Consider the following 6,769-nt stretch of genomic DNA (forward strand, 5'->3'; position numbering starts at 1 on the left):
TCTTATCTCAACAACATTCCCCAGGCAGTGAATTGTTCTTTTATCTGAGGCCTGTGGGCCCGAATAGGTTTATAGGACACAACGAGAGTTACTAAGCCCCACTGTCAGCGCCATGCCAACCTTTCCCCACATCACCTCATCTATAACACGCCGGTGGCTATGGAAACAAAAACTGTTTATTTTAACTTGCACTGGGAGAGGAGAGAGCTGATGGTGTCTACAGCCCGCACTGTTCTGTGGAGCCCAGCCTTCATCCTGGATGAGGAGGAAGACGATGATGATGATGATAATAATGGTGATGATGATGATAATGCTCCTGAAGATAATGGTGGTGGTGGTGGTGGAGTTGGCTTTGTCACTGATAGTGACAATGGTTTTGACGATAATGATGATGGTGATGATGAAGATGATGACGACAACGTTTATCCTAGGTTGAAGTCTTGCAGGTCCAGTAGTAACCAGGATGTTTCTAGTGAGGAGGAGGAACAGTAACGTAAAGCACACAGCATGAAGACAAAACTGGCGCCTTCCACAACTTCATCTTAGAATTTGGAGGAGCATTGAAAATCTGCCAGAAAAGAGAGAGAGAGAGGGAGAGAGAGAGACAGAGGAGAGCGAGAGAGACAGAAGAGAGAGACAGGAGAGAGAGAGAGAGAGACATAGAGACAGAGGAGAGAGAGAGAGACAGAGAGGCAGAGAGAGAAATAGGGGGAGAGAGAGAGGGGACAGGGGACAGGGGAGAGGGAGAGGGAGAGAGAGAGGAGAGAGGAGAGGGGACAGGGAGAGGGAGAGGGAGAGAGAGAGAGAATGAACCAGTTGAACATGTTAACACTGTTACATCTGTGATCTCGTAGAAACATTTCCCTTCGATAATCCTGTGAACTATTAGAAGGTTTGGCTACACTACTGTGTGTGAAGACTGTTGTAAAGCCTAAAATGGAATATATGTCTTGTTTTGGGGACTGAGCAATGATTTACCCGTTATTCCTTCATCTCTTTCACATGGCTGAGATTCCTCCTTCAACACAACAGTCATCACAAGAGCCAAGGGCTTAAACACAACTGTTTTCTTGTCAGAGGCCATTACTCTGCTGTCAGTTTGCTTTAGGCTGCAGATAATGAACTGCAGCCCCAAATACTCATTTAGTCTGCAGAATGATATATGCCATTTAGCCTAGTGGTTAGAGTGTAGAGGCGGCAGGGTAGCCTAGTGGTTAGAGTGTAGAGGCGGCAGGGTAACCTAGTGGTTAGAGTGTAGAGGTGGCAGGTAGCCTAGTGGTTAGAGTGTAGAGGTGGCAGGGTAGCCTAGTGGTTAGAGTGTAGAGGCGGCAGGGTAACCTAGTGGTTAGAGTGTAGAGGTGGCAGGTAGCCTAGTGGTTAGAGTGTAGAGGTGGCAGGTAGCCTAGTGGTTAGAGTGTAGAGATGGCAGGTAGCCTAGTGGTTAGAGGTAGAGGTGGCAGGTAGCCTAGTGGTTAGAGTGTAGAGGTGGCAGGTAGTCTAGTGGTTAGAGTGTAGAGGGTGGCACGGGTAACCAAGTGGTTAAGAGTGTAGAGGCGGCAGGGTAGCCTAGTGGTTAGAGGTAGAGGCGGCAGGATAGCCTAGTGGTTAGAGGTAGAGCGGCAGGGTAGCCTAGTGGTTAGAGTGTAGAGGCGGCAGGGTAGCCTAGTGGTTAGAGGTAGAGGCGGCAGGGTAGCCTAGTGGTTAGAGTGTAAGAGGCGGCAGGGTAGCCTAGTGGTTAGAGCGTAGAGGCGGCAGGGTAGCCTAGTGGTTAGAGCGTAGAGGCGGTAGGCAGCCTCAGTGGTTAGAGTGTAGAGGCAGCAGGGTAGCCTAGTGGTTAGAGGTAGAGGTGGCAGGGCAGCCTAGTGGTTAGAGCGTGGACTAGTAACCGGAAGGTTGCAAGTTCAAACCTGAGTTGACAAGGTACAAATCTGTCATTCTGCCCTGAACAGGCAATTAACCCACTGTTCCTTGGCCGTCATTGAAAATAAGAATTTGTACTTAACTGCCGAGTTAAATAAAGGTAAAATAAATATTTTAGGGATGGGTGGCCCAAGGAATTGAATCCACAATCCTGGCATTACAAGAGCCATGCTCTACCAGAATGAGCTGCAGCACCATCTGGGAGCAACAAAATAACTTACATTGCTTGTTGGCGTGTAAGAATGTGGTGTGTGCTTATAAGTCATGTGCTTCTAGAGAAAGAGAGGAAATAATTTGTTCTCCACCAGGAATCTGTAAGCCACACCTACCGTATTCTGCTACGTGAAGAATTCCAGTAGAGCCTCTAGCTGTGTGTCTCCCAAATGGCACCTGTTCCCTATTATAGTGCACTATTTTTGACCAAAGACCAAAGGGCATAGGGTACCATTTGAGCCACAGATTCTAGGTCCCTCAGTGAACATGTGTATATATAAAAACAAGCTGTTACCCCTCTCCTCCCTCTCTTCCTCTCCCACTCTCGCTCCTCTCCTCTCCCTCTTCCCTCTCCTCTCCCTCTTCCCTCTCCTCTCTCTCTCCTCTGGCATTAGGGACTGTGGCACTATAGTAGGTGCTGTCAATTTAAAATAATTACCACCTCTGTTTCCGACTCTCTCTCTTGCTGCCTAGTCTCTCTCTCTCTCTCTCGCTGTCTAGTCTCTCTCTCTCTCTCTTGCTGTCTAGTCTCTCGCTGTATAGTCTCTCTCTCGCTGTATAGTCTCTCTCTCTCGCTGTCTAGTCTCTCTCTCTCTCTCGCTGTCTAGTCTCTCGCTGTCTAGTCTCTCGCTGTATAGTCTCTCGCTGTATAGTCTCTCGCTCTCTCTCGCTGTCTAGTCTCTCGCTGTCTGGGGTCTCTCTCTTCTTGCTGTCCCAGTCTCTCTCTCTCTCTGCTGTCTAGTCTCTCTCTCTCTCTCTCTCTCTCTCGCTGTCTAGTCTCTCTCTCACTGTCTAGTCTCTCTCTCTCTCGCTGTCTAGTCTCTCTCTCTCTCTCACTGTCTAGTCTCTCTCTCTCTCTCTCTGTCTGTCTAGTCTCTCTCTCTCTCTCACTGTCTAGTCTCTCTCTCTCTGATCTCTCTCTCTCTCTCACTGTCTAGTCACTGTCTCTCTGCATCAGCTTTGTCTCTCTCTGCGCTGTCTCTCTCTCGCTGTCTCTCTCTCTCGCTGTCTAGTGTCTAAGCTTCTAGTCTCTCTCTCGCTGTCTAGTATCTACAAGCTGTCTAGTCTCTCTCTCGCTATCTAGTCTACTCTCTCGCTATCTAGTCTCTCTCTCTAAGCTATCTAGTCTCTCTCTCTTGCTGTCTAGTCTCTCTCTCTCTCTCACTGCCTAGTCTCTCTCTCTGTCTCACTGCCTAGTCTCTCTCTCTGTCTCTCTCTCACTGTCTAGTCTCTCTCTCTCGCTGTCTAGTCTCTCTCTCTTACTGTCTAGTCTCTCTCTCTCTCACTGTCTAGTCTCTCTCTCTCTCACTGTCTAGTCTCTCTCTCTCACTGTCTAGTCTCTCTCTCTCACTGTCTAGTCTCTCTCTCTCACTGTCTAGTCTCCCTCTCTCACTGTCTAGTCTCCCTCTCTCACTGTCTAGTCTCCCTCTCTCACTGTCTAGTCTCTCTCTCTCTCACTGTCTAGTCTCGCTGTCTCTCACTGTCTAGTCTCTCTCTCTCGCTGTCTAGTCTCTCTCTCTCGCTGTCTCTCTCTCTTGCTGTCTCTCTCTCGCTGTCTCTCTCTCTCTCACTGCCTAGTCTCTCTCTCTCTCTCGCTGTCTAGTATCTCGCTTCTAGTCTCTCTCTCTCTCGCTGTCTAGTATCTCGCTTCTAGTCTCTCTCTCTCTCGCTGTCTAGTATCTCTTGTCTCGTGTCTCGCTTCTAGTATCTCTTCTCTCTCTGTCTCTCTCTCTCGCTGTCTAGTATCTCGCTTCTAGTCTCTCTCTCTCTCGCTGTCTAGTATCTCGCTGTCTAGTCTCTCTCGCGCTGTCTAGTCTCTCTCTCGCTATCTAGTCTCTCTCGCTCTCTCTCTCACTGTCTAGTCTCTCTCTCTTGCTTTCTAGTCTCTCTCTCTCGCCTCTCTCTTGCTGTCTAGTCTCTCTCTCGCTGTCTAGTCTCTCTCGCTCTCTCTCTCACTGCCTAGTCTCTCTCTCTCTCTCTCTCTCTCTCTCTCGCGATCTAGTCTCTCTCTCGCGCGATCTAGTCTCTCTCTCGCGCGATCTAGTGTGTCTCTCTCTCTCTCCCCCTCTCTCTCTCTCCCTGTCTAGTCTCTCTCTCTCTCCCTGTCTAGTCTCTCTCTCTCTCCCTGTCTAGTCTCTCTCTCCCTGTCTAGTCTCTCTCTCCCTGTCTAGTCTCTCTCTCAATTTCTATTTAAGGGCTTTATTGGTATGTGAAACATATGTTAACATTGCCAAAGCAAGTGAAGTAGATAACAAACCAAAGTTAAATAAACAATAAAGATTAACAGTAAACAAAATGAATAAAGATGTTTCAAATGTCATATTATGTCTATATACAGGGTTGTAACGATGTGCAAATAGCTAAAGTACTAAAGGGGAAAAAATAAGCATAAATATGGGTTGTATTTACAATGGTGTTTGTTCTTCACTGGTTACCCCTTTCTTGTGGCAACAGATCACACATCTTGCTGCTGTGACACTGTGGTTCTTCAACCAATAGATATATGGGAGTTTATCAAAATTGGGTTTGTTTTCAAATTCTTTGTGGGTCTGTGTAATCTGAGGGAAATATGTGTCTCTAATATGGTCATACGTTTGGCAGGAGGTTAGGAAATGAAGCTCCAGTTTCCACCTCATTTTGTGGGCAGTGAGCACATAGCCTGTCTTCTCTTGAGAGTCAAGTCTGCCTACGGCGGCCTTTCTCAATAGCAAGGCTATGTTTACTGAGTCTGTATATAGTCAAAGCTTTCCTTAGGTTTGGGTCAGTCACAGTGGTCAGGTATTCTGCCACTGTGTACTCTCTGTTCAGGGCCAAATAACATTCTAGTTTGCACCGTTTTTTTGTTAATTCTTTCCAATGTGTCAAGTAATACTCTTTGTTTTCTCATGACTTGGTTGGGTCTAATTGTGCTGCTGTCCTGGGGCTCTGTGGGGTGTGTTTGTGGTTGTGAACAGAGCCCCAGGGCCAGCTTGCTTAGGGGACTCTTTTCCAGGTTCATCTCTCTGTAGGTGATGGCTTTGTTATGGAAGGTTTGGGAATCGCTTCCTTTTAGGTGGTTGTAGAATTTAATGGCTCTTTCTGGATTTTGATAATTAGTGGATATTGGCCTAATTCTGCTCTGCATTAATTATTTGGTGTTTACCGTTGTACACAGAGGATATTTTTGCAGAATTCTGCATGTAGAGTCTCAGTTTGGTGTTTGTCCCATTTTGTGAATTCCTTGTTGGTGAGCGGACCCCAGACCTCACAACCATGAAGGGCAATGGGTTCTAGAACTGTTCAAGTATTTACTGGCAGGGCCCAGGTCTGACAGAATCTGTGCAGAAGATCTATGTGCTGCTGCAGGCCCTCCTTGGTTGGTGACAGAAGCACCAGATCATCATTCTAATAGGGTGAGGCCGGGTGCTGCAGACTGTTCTTATGCCTTCAACAATTCATTGATATATATATATTGAAGAGGGTGGGTCTTAAGCTGCATCCCTGTCTCACCCCACGGCCCTGTGGAAAGAAATGTGTTTTTTCCCCAATTTTATCCGCACACTTGTTGTTTGTGTACATGGATTTGGTGTACTTTCCATCAATTTGTATAGCAGCCAAATTGAGTCAAAAGCTTTTTTGAAATCAACAAAGCATGAGAAGACTTTGCCTTTGTTTTGTTTGTCAATTAGGGTGTGCAGGGTGAATACGTGGTCTGTTGTACGGTAATTTGGTAAAAAGCCAATTTTACATTTGCTCAGTACATTGTTTTCACTGAGGAAATGAACTAGTCTGCTGTTAATGATAATGCAGAGGATTTTCCCAAGGTTGCTGTTGACGCATATCCCACTGTAGTTATTGGGGTCAAATGTGTCTCCACTTTTGTTGATTGGGGTGATCAGTCCTTGGTTCCAAATATTGGGTAAAAGGCCAGAGCTAAGGATGATGTTAAAGAGTTTTAGTTTAGCCAATTGGAATTTGTTGTCTGTATATTTGACCATTTCATTAAGGATACCATCAACACCACAGGCCTTTTTGGGTTGGAGGGTTTTTTTTCCGCCTGTAGTTCATTCAAGGTAATTGGATAATCCAGATGGTTCTGGTAGTCTTTAGTAGTTGATTCTAAGATTTGATTTTGATCATGTATATATTTTTGCTGTTTGTTCTTTGTTTTAGAGCCAAAAATATTGGAGAAGTGGTTTACCCATACATCTTGTTTTGGATATATAACTCTTCGTGTTGATGTTTGTTTAATGTTTTCCAATTAATGTTTTCGCACGCTGTCCAGTCTCTCGCACGCTGTCCAGTCTCTCGCACGCTGTCCAGTCTCTCGCACTCTCCAGTCTCTCGCACTCTAGTTTCTCTCTCTCTCTCAGGGATAGTACAGTACAACCTCATCATTAGCCAGTTAGTATTTGTTTCATCTTGACTGCAGAAAGCAAACATTTCCCAGACCAGGTCTGGAAACAGCAACCAACAGGAGAGCAAAGCCAGACCAGAACTCTCCAAAGTGGTTCACCAGATTTGATAAGAGAATAATTCTCTTAGGACAAAATGTGTGTGTGTGTGTGTGTGTGTGTGTGCGCGAGAGAGAGAGAGTGAGAAAAAGTACTCAGAGGACCAAACATAAGTCCGGACTGGTGCAGACAATAATATCTAA

The sequence above is a fragment of the Oncorhynchus masou genome, unplaced genomic scaffold (assembly GCF_036934945.1).
Source record: "Oncorhynchus masou masou isolate Uvic2021 unplaced genomic scaffold, UVic_Omas_1.1 unplaced_scaffold_4068, whole genome shotgun sequence".
Classification (NCBI taxonomy): domain Eukaryota; kingdom Metazoa; phylum Chordata; class Actinopteri; order Salmoniformes; family Salmonidae; genus Oncorhynchus; species Oncorhynchus masou.